The sequence below is a fragment of the Triticum aestivum genome, chromosome 3A (assembly GCF_018294505.1).
Source record: "Triticum aestivum cultivar Chinese Spring chromosome 3A, IWGSC CS RefSeq v2.1, whole genome shotgun sequence".
In the NCBI taxonomy this organism is placed as follows: Eukaryota; Viridiplantae; Streptophyta; class Magnoliopsida; order Poales; family Poaceae; genus Triticum; species Triticum aestivum.
The window spans coordinates 157,559,887-157,577,570 of record NC_057800.1 but is presented as its reverse complement, the minus strand read 5'-3'; positions in this window follow the sequence as shown (position 1 = coordinate 157,577,570).

Below are 17,684 nucleotides of genomic sequence, written 5' to 3'. Positions count from 1 at the left end.
TCTCTCTCTCTTTTATTTTTTTCTTCTGTTTTGTTTTATTTAATTTCGTTTTGCCACTGTTTTGAATTTTAAACAAATTCAAACAATGCCAAAAACTCCTCTGAATAATTTTATTTGGCTAGATGGACTTTTCCAAAAGCTCATAAAATATTTCAGGGGTATTTGAAATTATATTCTAATTATATGAATATAATTCAAATTCAAATAGCTAATGATTTAAATTCAAAGTCCCAAAAATAAATCCTTAAAAATGTTCAATATTTTGGTTGGGACCAGAACCCTTACCAAAAATTATCAAACATTTAAGAAGAGCCTTTTGGAGCAATGAATGAGATTTCTAGGGTTTTTGCCCCTCTTTTATTTAGGGTTTTGAGGCTTCCAATATTCCTCAATTCAAGTTTCAAAAATATAGACATGATGCACACATGAAGCTAACCTAGAGCAATGCCAGAAGCTAGGGATGTGACAACTCACCCCCACTAAACAAGAATCTCGACCCGAGATTCAAGGGTAGGGTAAGACGAAGGGAAAACGCAAACTAGTACAATCTTCACGATCCAGGTTGCACTTCAAATGAACGTTGATTTGAACACCATCTTTGTCTTGAAGTCTTGCTCTGAGAAATCCTGTCAACATGACACGGAGGGAAGGAGGAGACTCTAGAAGGGTCGATCTCCTCGAAGATCGAACAACTCAGGACTAACTCCCGGAATGAGACATAGGACCATCTCTCGGGTTGAGACACGAGATACACATCAAGAGGGGTGGAAAGAAACGGATGACGAAGGTTCACTAGGTGGACAACAATTCCACGCTTAAGAAGGTGGTAATCGATTGTCAACGTAGCGAGGAGTTGAGTTGCCATGATACCATAACGATACACCTTAGGGAAGGTGACTCGTAGAGATATCCCCTTAAGTGGCAAAAAGAATTACCTTTGATTTAAAGATCATTGAAACTCTTTATACCAGCTTAAGGCAATTCATAATCGATCATTTAGAGGGGTTCGGTAGAAAGGCATACCCGGACTTGGATGATGTGGATTACCTTGTTGAAGACAACGTAATGGATGAATTTGCTTACCACCGGAAATGGAAGAGACCCATGGTAGAACGGCACATTGGCGGTGCAAGCTGGAGACAAAATGCAAATGCTGGGAATGATTCTGGTAACTGGGGAAGAACCCAACAATAGAGAGTGAATTCACTGTTGAATAGATCATAGCATTGCCGAGGGAACTGGGAGCAAACCCAGTTAGTGCCGATGATAACACCTAGCGCTTGTGCGTGCTCTCAAGAACTTGAGCATTTCCATATTCATCAAGGTTTTACCAACATCCGTGTCAAGGATCCTGGCAACACAACATACCACCATGATGAACAACGATGGATGATGCAGATGCATAGGAAGATAACATCAACTCAGATTTCATCCTAGCGAGGCCAAGGAAACAAAATCTGGATGATCGACCGAGAGACATTTAGCACTCCGCTTCTAATGTTCTCCTTGATGTGCTAGTGTAATCCAATCATTGAAATGGTTTGGTAACTAGACATCAAGTAAAAGGTCGGACTTCGGGAGCAATAGAATCCATAAGGAACAGTTACGGAGGTAAATCCTACGAAATCCTTATGGGGAGGTGGCCAACTTCCTCAAACAAGATACTACAATAATAGGTCTTCCGGCTGGGTGTGTTGGCCACGACATCCACTTTACCGGTTATCGAGAGACAGATATTATAGTTCTTGGGAAATGTTCCAAACCATCATATCTACCTGAGATTCAGATCTGGTTGGTGTCAGGATATTCCAGACTCATCGAGTCTAGGAAGAAAAATGAAAGTTTGCAACACAAATCGACGAGATGACGTTGCGGGATTCTCGGGAGATGAACTACGATAGCAAGCTCCAAAACATGAGCTGGTTCTGCTACAAACATGTGAACACGCTGTCCTAGACAAGCATGACCACGTGGTAGTCTTATAATAAAACACTACCGAGTTCAGGTGGGGAACCATCAACGAGGATATCAAAGTCCTTGCATAAGGTATACTCTTAAGAAGGAACTTCTTCTCCTTGAACAAATCAATCAGTGGCTTGGTGTGCTAGGGATACATATAGATTGAAGGTTGCAAGTCTTCAAACCACAGAATTCTTCGCACATGTGCATGGCTGACTTGCGATGATTCCAGAGGAAGCAACATTGACTTTCTCGAGTCCACGGCGGCAACTTGCATCAAATGCACATGAACTAGAGGAAGTCACTTCTTTCATCAAACAAATACTTCATGAGCTAGCATGAAGAAAATGCTTTCAAAGTTTCCAACACTAGCTTAATGTCCAACAAAATCACGGAGGAGATAAGGATGTTGTCAATGGGCTCAACAACAATTCATCTGGGTTTCCTTTTAAAAGGAATTCCATAGTTAAGTGAACAAGTGATAGCATTGGTCAGACCCAAAAGTTATAATGGTGTAGGCTCGAGGGAACAACCACGAGTAAGACAACATTACGAATATCGTTGGTTCTGGTCTGATTAGATGATAGCCCATACTCCAATCAAAGGTTAGATGAAATGATAGGTCCAGCAACTGATCACAGGGACCAATCGATGAAGATATCATCTTTCTTCAACACACACTACACAAGAATATCCCTTTGGAACGAACTAAGTTAGGCAAGCTCTTATCTTCCAACTCTCCAAGTTGTTGTCTAGCTTAACCAACTAGCTCAGGGTATCCAACACGGATTCTTGGAGAAGGGGTGGTTTACAGGAATAAACCAACTTGATCACGAACTCAACATAGCGGTCAGGTGACAACCTGGTAATACTTCTGAGAAGATAATTGAAACATCACGAACCACCGATATGTTACTAAGATCGGGATCAATCTTGCTTTTCAGGGCAAGACGATATGATCAAATGGGTGAGGACTTGACAAAATCCTAACTCATCAATCGACGGGTGCACCAAAATAAGGACTAGGTAGCACGATCAGTCTTAGAAGGATGATTCAAAAACCAACACGCTAAGAATGAAATTATTGTCCTTTAACTACCAAGCAACGAGGTTGCTAGGAGTATTGATTTCACACACCACGATTCACTTGTCGGCATTCCAGTTACAATAACACAGAAACCGAGAAATTATCAATGATGATCAGAAGTATTACTGCGTCAAGAATTCATAAGATGGTGTGCAATTACCATGATATTCCTGATATAAAGATGGTAATACTTCAAGGTAGAACAGACCAGAAGCTGGATTAGCATTTTGATCTGCGGAATGCAATTGCTTTGACCCAATCCTAGATATGGATGAGGTACTGGAGTTTGTTTTTCCTAGTCATTCTGCGATAGAATGGCTTGACGGACCACAAGAGTAATAGGCATCGATAAACGAACGCACGCATACTCTTGACTATCAATTGATAGACGAAGGTCAGAATGCAACTAAAGAGAACAACTCAAAGGAACATATAATTTTCTGAGTTGTGGATGCATAGATTAGTATGTCGAACCAAGTTCAACATATTTCTTCCGGATAACCCATGCAGAAAGGTTGAGCTGGCAGAGTCACAATATAGCATGGAAAACTCATCAAGAGCACTCTGGTTGTGATCGTTCAGTTCAACGAGGAACTTCTGCCATAAGTAGTTCATGGTATTTGGAAGAAGAAGATACCACGGACTTCAAGGATTATCGCAAAGGTTACTAATATCCTAAAGGCACTAGCAATTACTATCAACATGAAGTAGGTAGAGTGAATCTCGGGTTCAAAACCCAGAAATAGAATACCTATTACTAAGTAGCATCACGGGATGCTTTCGAGAATGATGGCCAGAATCATCACACTGGGAACACAAATCATGGCTAAATTACTAGATGATCCCCTAAGACACCTAGGGTCATAATAATAGCTCCAACATATATGTCAAGGCAATAAATTACCTCAACTCAACAATTTGGGTGATTAACCTGGCCCAAAGGAACATTGAAACGGGAAGAAAGGATTTGCAAATGCATCAGACTACTTAGAAACCTGGGATGACTCGGACAGCATAACGGCTGTAAATGCTCAGAAAAGATTTGAGACATTCACAAAAATGGTGGCATAACCACTCAGAAGCACAATATCAAGGTTTCGAGATCAACAATTAACATACGGAAGTAGTAGGAACTGAACTGAGACTTAAATCCAACAATCTTATAAGTCTACGGACTAGTAATACGTGATCCTGATAGAAAGAAGAGAAAGCCTAGTTTCTTAACCCCGTAGGAAAGATAAGATGACTCAGATCAGAAGGGCATAAAGTATAAGGAGTAAAAAGAGCCTTACGTTCCATCCCACAATCAATTCCCTTATATAACTAAAGAATTTCTAGACTCAACTTCAACCAGTTTGGCTTGGTAATCCTACAGGCAGTCAAGCTCTGATACCAACGCTGTCAGGACCCCGACTCAATGCCACATCGATCTAGCATGTAACACCTCATATCACTTTGCGGCCTCACGCACGGTATTCCCACGGGTGTCGCCTTACCTTAGCCCGGAACCGTTTGCGCCTTTTGGCACACGTATATGACAGTGTCGCTAGCATCCATATGATAAGGAGCCCGGGCTGACATGGCTAGTCGTAAATCCAAAGTGGCACAGACTTACAGGGACAGGCATCCATGACCCAGCATCGAACGTGTCGGTCATCAACGAGTGAATCCAGGCTGTAGCACTGGGCTAGCAGGACTCCGGTGAACCGGGCTGTAGCAGGCTAACAGGACTCCGGTACTCAATGCGTGACATTTCCCCGAAGGGACAGACACAGGAACGAAGAAGGACACATGCCGGCCAGCCTAAGTGCTCCAGAGCAGTAGCAAGCTACCATGGCTCAGCGGTAACACTAGGAGACATTTCCCGGTAAGAGAGGCTACTAAAGATAAACAACTAGATAGTCAAATCCCACACATACCAAGCATTTCAATAACATACACACAATATGCTCGATATGTGCAAATACAACATGGCATCACAACATGACTCTACGACTCAAGTAATTTATTCAATAGGCTCCGAGGAGCGCGATATTACAAACATGGGTCTCATGACCCAACATTCAGAGCATACAAATCAAAGCACAAGCGGAAGCTATCATGTCTGGGTACAGACATCTATAAATGAAAATGGCTGAGAAGCCTGACTATCTATCAGATCCTGCCGAGGGCACAAGATCGTAGCTGAGGTAACAAGCTAAACGTCGAAGTCCACGTGGAACTACTAGTGAGACTGAAGTCTCTCTACAAAACATAAAATAGGCAAACATGAGTACAAATGTACCCAGCAAGACTTACATCAGAACTAACTACATATGCATCATTATCAACAAAGGGGATGGTGGGGTTTAACTGCAGCAAGCCAGCTTTGACTCGGTGGCTATCCTAAACTACGACTGCAAGCGACTCTTTTGAGGTGGCGCACACGAGTCCACATATTCACCATATCAATACACCACTATGGATCCGCTCCCGTCTCCCTACGAGAACGCCATCCATAGCACTCACGCTTATCTTGCGCATTTTAAAGTATCCACTTTCACTTGTCTATGAACTGATATAAGCAACCCAGAAGTCCTTTACCGCGGACACGGCTATTCGAATAGATGATGTTAACCCTGCAGGGGTGTACTTCTTCATACATGTTTCCACCACTTAGCGTCTGCACACGACATGTGCTCGGCAGACTTCAAGCGAAAGCCGACGTGGGTGTAGACCACGACCTACCTAACCACTCAAGTCTCTAGTCCAGGTTTATCGCCTATTCGGGTTCCATCCATGAGGAGATCCGGCCGGAGTTTCGCTCACAGCCCCAAACGATGTGAACAGGGTTCCGTGACACCAAACGGGCGCCCGGTTTACCCGGCCACGTGCCTACCGCATCACAGCCCACCCCTACGGTCAGCGCTGTCCACGGCCTCCAGCATACTACAAACACCAGAAACTACTTGCAACTCCTGGACAGAGGACTAGGGTGAATAAGAAGTCGAGCGGGGTCATATTTCAGGGCCCAATGCATGGTAGTAGCTGAATCATGGATCACAAACACAGAACTCAGTTCCTAAGGACGGCTTCAATGAGACAACCCACCATGTACTCCTACATGGCCTCTCACCGACACCTTTTACCAAATCGTGTTCACACACTTAGCTCACACATAATAGGACATGTTCACACACCTCTGATTCATCCTCGATGAATCAGACCTGACTCAACTCTAAGCAGTAGCAGGCATGACAAACAAGCATGAATGAGTAGGCACATCAGGGCTCAAACAACTCCTACTGATGCTAGTGGGTTTTATCTATTTACTGTGGCAATGACAGGTCATGCAAAGGATAAAGGGGTTCAGCTACCGCAGCAAGTAACAGATGAATCGATGTTGTCCTAATGCAGTAAAAGAGAGCAGGAGCGAGAGAGTAGGATTGTATCGGAATGAACAAGGGGGTTTTGCTTGCCTGGCACTTCTGAAGATAGCATTGAGTCTTCATCAGTGTCAACGATCACATCATCGGTATCACGTCTATCGAGAGGGGACAAATACCGGCAACACAGAAGGGAACACAATCAATGCAATGCACAATATGATGCATGATCATGACATGGCAAAATGAATGTGTTTTGAGCTAATGCAACTAGCAACAGATTAAATGAAGTTGGTTTGAATACAAGATTCAAATTTAAACTCCATATGTGATTATTCAAATGCCATTTAATTGATTTGTGCTAAACAGCAGCTATAAGTTGTTCTAACATGCATGAAAATGGTACAGATGGATTCCTTGAATTTTTCTGATAATTTTTCATATATAATTTATTTAATTTGGAGTTACGGTTGAATTTCTATGATTTTTAGAAGTTTAGAAAATATTCTGGAATTATTAAATCATTTAAGATTTATTTAAATTCCAGAAAGGAATTATTGCGTCAGCATGACGTTGGCATGACGTCAGCAAGTCAACAGGGCCGGTCAGGGTCAAACCTGACCAGTGGGGCCCATATGTCAGCGTCACAGGTTAAACAGGGGGGGTTTAGTTTAGTTTAATTAAAGATTAGGGCACTAGGGCCCACATGTCAGTGTCAGCAGGGGGGTAATTAAATTAAAATAAACTAACCTAATTAACAGGGGGGCTGGCCCCACCTGTCATCGACCCAGGGGGGGTCAAACCCGGGTCAACTCGCCGGAGTTGACCCGAGGCTCGTCGCCGGCGAGGCGAGGGACGGCGGAGAGCATCGGGATTCGCCCTCCGATGACCAAAAGAGCGGCGGAGGGGCTCTATGGGATGCCCAGGCCCGCGCGCATCTAACAGGGCCAACGGGAGAAGCTAGGGTGGCCGGAGGCGACGGCAATCATGACGACGGCGGCGGCCGGAGTTCGGGTGGTGGCGGGTTTGGCGCTACGAGCGGTGGTTTGGCGCGCTGAGGGCACTAGGGAGAAGCTCTTGCTCCTACGCATCCAAAGGAACGGACGGGAGGCCGCGAGGTGGCCGGAGTTGAGCACGGCGTCGACCTCAGCGGCGGCCGGAGCTCGGGCGAGCTCGGGGTCGGGGTTAGGGAGCACGGTAGGAGGAGCTGGGGCGTGCTACGGACTCCTGAGATCGCGGTGAGCACGTCAGTGGGCTCGGATACGAGCTGGGGTGGCTATGGCCACGGCCACGCCATGGCCGGTGGCGAGAAACTCTCGGCCGCGGTGGGAGATGGGGCTAGGGGGCGAGAACGGAGGGGGCGAGCACAGGAGAGGCAGCGGAGGCTCACAGCGGATCCATTCGAGGCGGAGACGAGGCCGGGGATGGTCCGGAGCCGGCGAATTTGACGAAGATGGCCGGCGGTCCCGAGGTTGAAGAAGGCATCGAGGGCGGTGTTGTGGCACGTCCGGGGCCTCGTGGCTCGTTGAGGAGGTAGAGGGAGGACCGGCGGAGCTTCCTGGGGCGTCGGTGAGCCGTGGGGTGGCCGGTAGCCACGGTGGCTCTCATCGGTGGCGGCGGCTCCGTTCGGTCGCGGGAGGGGAAACAGAGGAGCGAGGGGGAGGGAGGTCCAGAGGGCGAGGGAGAAGTGAGAGGGGGTCGGGGCTGCATGGCGTCGCGGGAGGGACCAGAGAAGGAGGAGGCAGCCAGGCAGGGAGGAGGTGGCCTCCTCGGCCGCGCGCGTGCGAGCACGCAGCTGCTCCCACTGGCAAGAGGAAGACGACAGGGGGGGGAAGTAGCGGTGGCGGGCTGGGCCGGCTGGGCCGGTTCTGGTGGGCTGCACGGGTGAGGCCAGGTAAGTCCTTCTCTCTCTCTCTTTTATTTTTTTCTTCTGTTTTGTTTTATTTAATTTCGTTTTGCCACCGTTTTGAATTTTAAACAAATTCAAACAATGCCAAAAACTCTTCTGAATAATTTTATTTGGCTAGATGGACTTTTCCAAAAGCTCATAAAATATTTCAGGGGTATTTGAAATTATATTCTAATTATATGAATATAATTCAAATTCAAATAGCTAATGATTTAAATTCAAAGTCCCAAAAATAAATCCTTAAAAATGTTCAATATTTTGGTTGGGACCAGAACCCTTACCAAAAATTATCAAACATTTAAGAAGAGCCTTTTGGAGCAATGAATGAGATTTCTAGGGTTTTTGCCCCTCTTTTATTTAGGGTTTTGAGGCTTCCAATATTCCTCAATTCAAGTTTCAAAAATATAGACATGATGCACACATGAAGCTAACCTAGAGCAATGCCAGAAGCTAGGGATGTGACAGGGCCAGATCGTGGAAATCCAGGCCATAGTAGAACATGAGCCCCCGGACAAATGGGTGAAGAGGGAAGCCCAGACCTCGGAGGAAATGGGGGAGGAACATGTCACATCCCTAGTTCTGGCCTGACCTATGCTTGCTTCCATGTGTGCATCATGTTTAAAGTTCATGAAATTTGAAATGGGGATGACCAAGCCCTAGCACCAAAGCAATGCAAATAGGTTCAACTTCAAAATATTTTCAAAGAACCCAAATTGGTTTGCAAAAATGTTCATGATTAATGGAAAAGGGTGAAAACCATTTCCAGAGATGATGGATATTTTTCCAAGACATTTTTGGATTTTTGAGTAAACCATATTGTATTTGAATTGGGGCATTTAAATACTGTTAATATTTTTAAATGCTCCAACAATTCTGAAAATAGTTGAGGGCCTCTGTGATAATTCAGTTAATGCCCACAATTATTTTCAGGATTTATTAAAATGATTTGGTATTATTACTAAATCAAAACAAATAGCAAAAAAATAGAAAACAGAAATTAAATTAGAGGAGAGAGAGAAACCTACCTGGCCCAGCTCCTCCAGCCACTTACCTGGCGCCACCAACCGGCCCAGCACGGCCCAGCCCACCGCCGCTTCCCCCCTGTCGTCTTCCTCCCTCGCCAGAAGGACAGAGGCGAGGCGTGGCGCGCGCCCGAGAGCCCTCGGCCACCTCCTGCCTGGTTGCCTCCCTCCTCGATGCGCCTGGAGACGCCACGACACCCTGGCCTCTCTCTCACTCTCCCTGGAACCCCTCGCGCTCTCCCTCGCTCCTCCCCCTCCTCTGCTCTCTCTCCCTCACGCGCCTGAGCGGAGCCCGTCGCCGCCGCTTGCTGCTGCCGCGGCCACCGCCTCCCCCTCGCTTCTCTGACCAGCCCACGAGCTCCGCCTAGAACCCGAGCACCTCTCCGCCGACCCACGCAAGGCCGGAGGACCCCAAGACGACGCCGCGACCCTTCTTCCCCGTCCACGGCCGCCGGATGCCGCCGCCCAATTCGTCGTCCACAGGGCCTCCCTGAGCTCGCCGTCTTCTTCAACCGACTCCCCGTGAGCTCCTCTTCCTCCTCCCCCTTCCCGTTCTCGCTCTCGAGCACCACAGCAATAGCACCGAGCTTGGCCGCACCCGCCGCCGCCACCGCACATCGCCGTCGTGGCCACAGCCACGTTGGATCGATCCTGAGCACGTCATCGTCTCCGCCGCACTCGCACGAGCCCGTAGCACTCCTCATGCGCCTCTCTGCGCCCCCTAGCATCGGAGCCTACCTCGTCCGAACTCTGGCGACCGCCAAGGTCATCGCCGGCGACAACTCCGGCTACCCCAGGCCCAGCTGCCACCACCACCCGATGCGGACGTGCATCTGCATCACGTAGATGCCCTCCGCCGGCCGTTTGGTCGCCGGAGACACAAACCCGAGGCTCGCCACCGCGGCTGGCCTCGCCGGCGTCAAGCCGCCGGTGGGTTTGACCCCACTGACTCAGGATTTGACCCTGTTTGACTTCCCCAGGGTCACTGACAGGTGGGCCCGGCCCCTGCTAACTTTTGGTTAAACTAATAACTAATTTTAGTTAAGCCACTGACTCACTGACATGCGGGCCCGGCCCGACTAATTAAACTAGGTTAGGTTTAAGTTATATTAGGATTAGCCATAGTCACTGACCAGTGGGCCCCACTGGTCAGGTTTGACCCGGACCAGCCCCTGTTGACCTGCTGACGTCATGCCAACGTCATGCTGACGCAGTAAATGTTTTCTGGATTTATTTTTATTCAGAAAATGCCAGAAAATTGTATAAACTTCTAAAATTCATAGAAATTCAACCGTAACTCCAAATTAAATAATTTATATATGAAAAATGATCAGAAAAATCCAATCTATCCATCTGTACCATTTTCATGCATGTTAGAACAACTTATAGCTGCTGTTTAGCACAAATCAATTAAATGGCATTTAAACTCTCACATATGGAGTTTGAATTTGAACCTAGTGTTTAAACCAGCCCCATTTAACCTGTTGCTAGATGCATTAGCCCAAAACACATTCATATTGCCATGTCATTATCATGCATCATGTTGTTGCATCGCATTGATTGTGTTCTTTCTTGTTTGCCGGAACTTGCCCCCTCTCGATAGACGTGGTTCCGACGATGAGTTCGATGACACCGATGAAGAGCTATACTATCTTCAGAAGTGCCAGGCAAGCAAAACCTCCTTGTTCATTCCGATACAATCCCACTCTCTTGCTGCTGCTCTCTTTTACCGCATTAGGACAACACCGATTCAACTGTTACATGCTGCGGTAGCTGAACCCCTTTATCCTTTGCATGACCTGTCATTTCCATAGTAAATAGATGAAACCCACTAGCATGAGTAGGAGTTGTTTGAGCCCTGTTGTGCCTACTCATTCATGCTTGTTTGTCATGCCTGCTACTGCTTAGAGTTGAGTCAGGTCTGATTCATCGGGGATGAATCAGAGGTGTGTGAACATGTCCTACTGTGTGTGAGCTAAGTGTGTGAACACGATTTGGTAAAGGTAGCGGTGAGAGGACATGTAGGAGTACATGGTGGGTTGTCTCATTGCAGCCGTCCTCAGGAACTGAGTTCTGTGTTTGTGATCCATGACCAGCTACTACCACACATTGGAATGCTTAAGTGCCCCTCTCGACTTATTAATCAACTTGATCTCTGTCCAGGAGTTGCAACTAGTTTCTGGTGTTTGTAGGTAGTGTTAGTAGTCTACCAAGTGGCACCTGGTACAGGTGGGCTTGGGACAGACTAGGCACAGTGGCACGGTGTACCAAGTGGCACCCGGATGGTGGGCTTGGGAACCCTGCTCACATCGTTTGGGGCCGTGAGCGACACCCCGGCCGGATCTCCTTGCGGATGGAACCCGAATAGGCGATAAACCTGGACAAGAGACTTGTATGGTTAGTCAGGTCGTGGCCGACTCCCTCGCCCGGCTTCCGCTTGAAGGTTGCCGAGGTACATGACGTGTACAGGGCGATAAGTGGCGAGAGCGTGTGTGAAGAAGTACACCCCTGCAGGGTTATCATTATCTATTCGAATAGCCGGATTCCTCGGATATGGAAACTTGGACCCCTTGCATAGTTCATAGACAAGTGAAAGTGGATACTCTAAAATACGCAAGATAAGCGTGAGTGCTATGGATGGCGTTCTCGTAGGGAGACGGGAGTGGATCCATAGTGATGTATTGATATGGTGAATATGTGGACTCGTGTGCGCCACCTCAAAAGAGTTACTTGCAGTCGTAGTTTAGGATAGCCACCGAGTCAAAGCTGGCTTGCTGCAGTTAAACCCCGCCATCCCCTTTGTTGATAATGATGCATATGTAGTTAGTTCTGATGTAAGTCTTGCTGGGTACATTTGTACTCACGTTGCTTAATTTATGTTTTTGCAGAGAGACTTCAGTCTCACTAGTAGTTCCACGTGGACTTCGACGTTTAGCTTGTTACCTCAGCTACGATCTTGTGCCCTCGGCAGGATCTGGTAGATAGTCAGGCTTCTCAGCCTTTTTCATTTATAGATGTCTGTACTCAGACATGTTAAGCTTCCGCATGTGCTTTGACTTGTATGCTCTGATTGTTGGGTCATGAGACCCATGTTTGTAATATCTCGCTCCTCGGAGCCTATTGAATAAATACTTGAGTTGTAGAGTCATGTTGTGATGCCATGTTGTATTTGCACATATCGAGCATATTGTGTGTATGTTATTGAAATGCTTGGTATGTGTGGGATCTGACAACCTAGTTGTTTATCCTTGGTAGCCTCTCTTACCGGGAAATGTCTCCTAGTGTTTCCACGGAGCCATGGTAGCTTGCTACTGCTTCGGAACACTTAGGCTGGCCGGCATGTGTGCTTCTTCGTTCCTGTGTCTGTCCCTTCGGGGAAATGTCACGCGATGAATACCGGAGTCCTGTTAGCCTGCTACAGCCCGGTTCACCGGAGTCTTGCTAGCCCAGTGCTATAGCCTGGATTCACTCGCTGATGACCGACACGTTCGATGCTGGGTCATGGATGCCTGTCCCTGTAAGTTATTGCCACTTTGGGTTCACGACTAGCCATGTCAGCCCGGGTTCTTTGTCATATGGATGCTAGCGACACTATCATATACGTGAGCCAAAAGGCGCAAACGGTCCCGGGCCAGGTAAGGTGGCACCCGTGGGAATACCGTGCGTGAGGCCGCAAAGTGATATGATGTGTTACATGCTAGATCGGTGTGACTTAGGATCGGGGTCCTGACAGAACACCACCCTCTCATGGGGCCTAGGGGTGGGGATGAGCTGCCCCTTTTCGGGAAGCTGGTACGCAATGTCGTTAGACAAGTATCCGGCCTTCCTCAGTTTTTTGATGTGTCCCTCCATGACGGAGGAGACCATCCACTTGCCTCCTGCTCCGGACATGGCTGGAGAAGGTTGAGGTGGGAAGTGCGGACTTGGGCGCTGGAGCTCGAGTCCGCGAGAATGGATAAGCAAGGGAGGAAGAAGGCGTAGGTGAAAAGGTGGATCCTTATCCCCTTATATGGGTGGACGCAACTACGTGTCCCCGCCAGCCTAGTAAAACTCGCTTATCTCCAAGCGCCGTAATCAATGGCGCGGTTGGGTTACCCACGCCCGTATTGATGAGAATCCCAGAATAAGGGGACACGATCTCTGCTTTAACAAGACGTGCCAAGGAAACCGCCTCGCATGACGCGCTGAGGTGGGATAATGAAACGACTCGGATAGAGGCTTGGCCGTGGTGTGTCACACTACGGAATACGTCAGCAAATTAGATTTGTATAAATATTATTCTCTCTATGGCAATATGTGGAAACTTATTTTGCAGAGCCGGACACTATCTTTGTGTTCAAAATCTTCTATGAAGTACTTGGAGGAGGAACCCGCCTTGCAATGCCAAAGACAATCTGCGCGCCGGACTCGTCGTCATTGAAGCCTGGTTCAGGGGCTACTGAGGGAGTCCTGGATTAGGGGGTGGCCGGATGGCCGGACTATAGCTTCAGCCGGACTCCTGGACTATGAAGATACAAGATTGAAGACTTTGTCCTGTGTCCGGAAGGGACTTTCCTTGGCGTAGAAGGCAAGCTTGGCGATACGGATATGCAGATCTCCTACCATTGTAACCGACTTTGTGTAACCCTAACCCTCTCCGGTGTCTATATAAACCAGAGGGTTTTAGTCCATAGGACAACATAGAGAACAACAATCATACCATAGGCTAGCTTCTAGGGTTTAGCCTCTCCGATCTCGTGGTAGATCTACTCTTGTACTACCCATATCATCAATATTAATCAAGCAGGACATAGGGTTTTACCTCCATCAAGAGGGCCCAAACCTGGGTAAAACTTCGTGTCCCTTGCCTCCTGTTACCATCCGGCCTAGACGCACAGTTCGGGACCCCCTACCCAAGATCCGCCGGTTTTGACACCGACAAGGGGGTTTTCTTCGGCGCTTTCCGGAGTATTATTATCTCCCGTGCTGGAATCACCGTATTTGTTTTGGCGGGATTTTGAGCGGCGCCGCTGATGCCGGCGCTTAGGCTGTTTCTTGGAGGGGTCATCCTCCGCTGTTCCATCGCCATCTCCTTCTTTTGGGGTGTCCACCATGTATATGTCATATGACGAGGTGGCTTTCCAGGGCCTGATAGGCGCTGGTTCTTCATCGTCTCCTTCATCAGCGTCCATACCGTCGATGTCTTCGGAGTCGAAGTCGAGCATGTCGGTTAAGTCGTCGACAGTGGCTACAAAGTGGGTGGTGGGTGGGCTTTGAATTTCTTCATCGTCCGAATCCCAACCTTGCTAACCGTAGTCCAGCCGGGGCTCTCCTGATAAAGAGAGAGACTTCAGTGTCTTCAGAATATCGCCGAAAGGTGAGTGCTGAAAAGATGTCCGCGGCAGTAAACTCCATGATCGATGCCCAATTGGATTCGATCGGCAGGGGCGCAGAGGGTTCGGAGTCCGGAGAGAGTCCGACTCCTTGGAGTCACGAGTCTCACAGAGTGCGGGGCTGGTGTTCGGCTCGATCGCCGTTGGGATCGCAGCCCCCGAGGCGGCATCCAACCACCCATCCTCGATTGGCACAGTTGGCTCCGAATTAAGGGTCGAAGCCGATGCGGGTGCGGCCTCTAGGGCACTGTTCGGCGGCAGAGCTAGATCATGCTCGTCGTGACAGTGCGGCGCACTCGGCAGTGGCTCGAATCCGTCGAAGATCAAGTCCCGCGGATGTCAGCTGTGTAGTTTAAGCTTCCAAATCTGACCTGACGGCGAGGGGCATAGCTTTCGATCTGCTCCAGATGGCCAAGTGAATTGGCCCGCAGTGCGAAGCCGCCGAAGACGAAGATCTGTCCGGGGAGGAAGGTCTCACCCTGGACTGCATCGCGATTGATGATAGTAGGAGCCATCAAGCCTGACGGCGACGACACAGAGGAACTTTAAATGAAAGCACCAATGTCGGTGTCAAAACCGGCGGATCTCGGGTAGGGGGTCCCGAACTGTGTGTCTAGGCCAGATGGTAACAGGAGGCAAGGGACACGAAGTTTTACCCAAGTTCGGGCCCTCTCGATGGAGGTAATACCCTACGTCCTGCTTGATTAATATTGATGATATGGGTAGTACAAGAGTAGATCTACCACGAGATCAGAGAGGCTAAACCCTAGAAGCTAGCCTATGGTATGATTGTTGTTTTCTATGTTGTCCTATGGACTAAAACCCTCCGGTTTATATAGACACTGGAGAGGGTTAGGGTTACACAAAGTCGGTTACAATGGTAGGAGATCTGCATATCCGTATCACCAAGCTTGCCTTCCACGCCAAGGAAAGTCCCTTCCGGACACGGGACGAAGTCTTCAATCTTGTATCTTCATAGTCCAGGAGTCCGGCTGAAGGTATAGTCCGGCCATCCGGACACCCCCTAATCCATGACTCCCTCAGCTTGCGTCCTCTAGAGGTCGAGGCGTCTCTTGAGACGACGGAGCTCCCAGTGCTTGGTTGCCTGAAGGGGCCTCTCCTGCTCCGGGTGCATTCTCCTGCCGCGGCTGTTCCTTTCCGGCTGCGGTTGCGGCCTTCGCGAGGCCCTCCTGGCTCTGCTTTGCTTCAGTTCGGACGGTTGATGCGGCCTTGGCACAACGCTCCTCCCTGACCGCTACCAGGGCTGTGCTAGCTTAGTAGGGGGTCGCCGCAAGGTAGAGCAACAGGGGCTCCCGAGGACGCGGAGCTACCATCACTGGTGGACTAGTAAGGTACCTCTTGAGGTCTTGGAATTCCTTGTTGGCCTCTTCAGTCTATTCGAAGGGGCGCTTTCTCTTCATCAGCTTGAAGAAGGGCAACGCTCGTTCCCCCAGCTTGGAGATGAAACGCCCCAGCGCAGTTACATGCCTGGTGAGCTTCTGCATTTCTCTGAGGGTCCTTGGTGGGCTCATGTCTTCGACTGCCTTGACCTTCTCCGGGTTGGCCTCGATGCCCCTGTGGGATACAAGGAAACCCAGGAGCTTGCCTGAGGGGACTCCAAACACGCACTTCTCCGGGTTGAGCCGTAGGTCCACTTCGTTGAGGCTCGCGAAGGTTTCTTCCAGGTCCTGTATCAGGGTCCTTGCCTCACGAGACTTCACCACAATGTCATCGATGTAAGCTTCCGCGTTCCTCCCGAGCTGCGGGCCTAAGGCGATGTGCATCGGCCACTGAAAGGTCACGCCTGCATTGCGCAACCCAAACGACATGCACGTATAGCAGTATACTCCACACGGGGTCAAGAAGGCCGTCTTCTCCACATCTTCTACCGCTATCTTGATCTGGTGATAGCCCGAGAAGGCATCTAGGAAGCACAATAGGTCACACTCTGCGGTGGAGTCGACTATCTGGTCAATGCGGGGGAGCGGAAATGGATCCTGCGGGCAGGCCTTGTTGAGGTTGGTGAAGTCGACGCACATGCGCTCCTTTCCTCCCTTTTTCGGCACAATGACCGGATTAGCCAGCCAATCAGGGTAGCGGACCTCGTGGATAACTCCTGCCGCCTCTAGCTTCCGGGTCTCTTTAATGATGAAAGCTTGTTTCTCGGTAGTCTGCCGCCTTGCTTTCTGCTTCACGGGGTACACATTGGGGCACACGTTGAGGTGATTTTCAATCACTTCCCTTGGGACCCCTGCTAACTGATCAGGTTCCCATGCAAACACCTTCTTGTTCGCACGCAGGAAACCAATCAGGGCTTTCTCTTGCTCAGGCTCAAGGTTGGCCCCTATGGTGAAGGTAGCGCTAGCGGACCCGTCCTCGTCGACTGGTACCTGCTTGGTTTCTGCCTTGTCTTGGGTGAACAACTACTTCTTTTTAGCCAGCGCAGCCCCCTTGGGCTCAAGGGCGTCGGTGCCAGTGGGCTGCGCCACCGCGGTCACCCTGAAAACAAGCTGGAGCACCTGCAGCGCATCCCTTGTGTCTCCTGACACGGTGAGGACGCCGCTGCTCCCAGGCATCTTCATGAGGTTGTACGCCGGGTGAGTTGTTGCCATGAACCGAGCCAGGGCCGGGTAGCCGAGGATGGCATTGTAGGGGAGGCTGATGGGGGCGATGTCGAAGTCGATCAGCTCCGTGCGGAAGTTGTCGCAGGTGCCGAAGGTCACTGGGAGGCGGATCTGCCCCAAGGAGGCGGTGGAACCGGCTCCGACGCCCGAGAAAGGCCTGCTGGGTCGGAGCCGCTCCAGCGGCACGTGGAGGAGGCTGAAGGCCTCCACCGAGAGCACGTTGAGGCTGGCACCACCGTCGATGAGGGTCCTGGTGACGGCCACTTGGCAGATGGTGGGGGTGCACAGCATCGGGAGCGCGCCCGAACAAATGGGGTTGAAGGGGTGGTCCTCCGAGTCGAAGGTT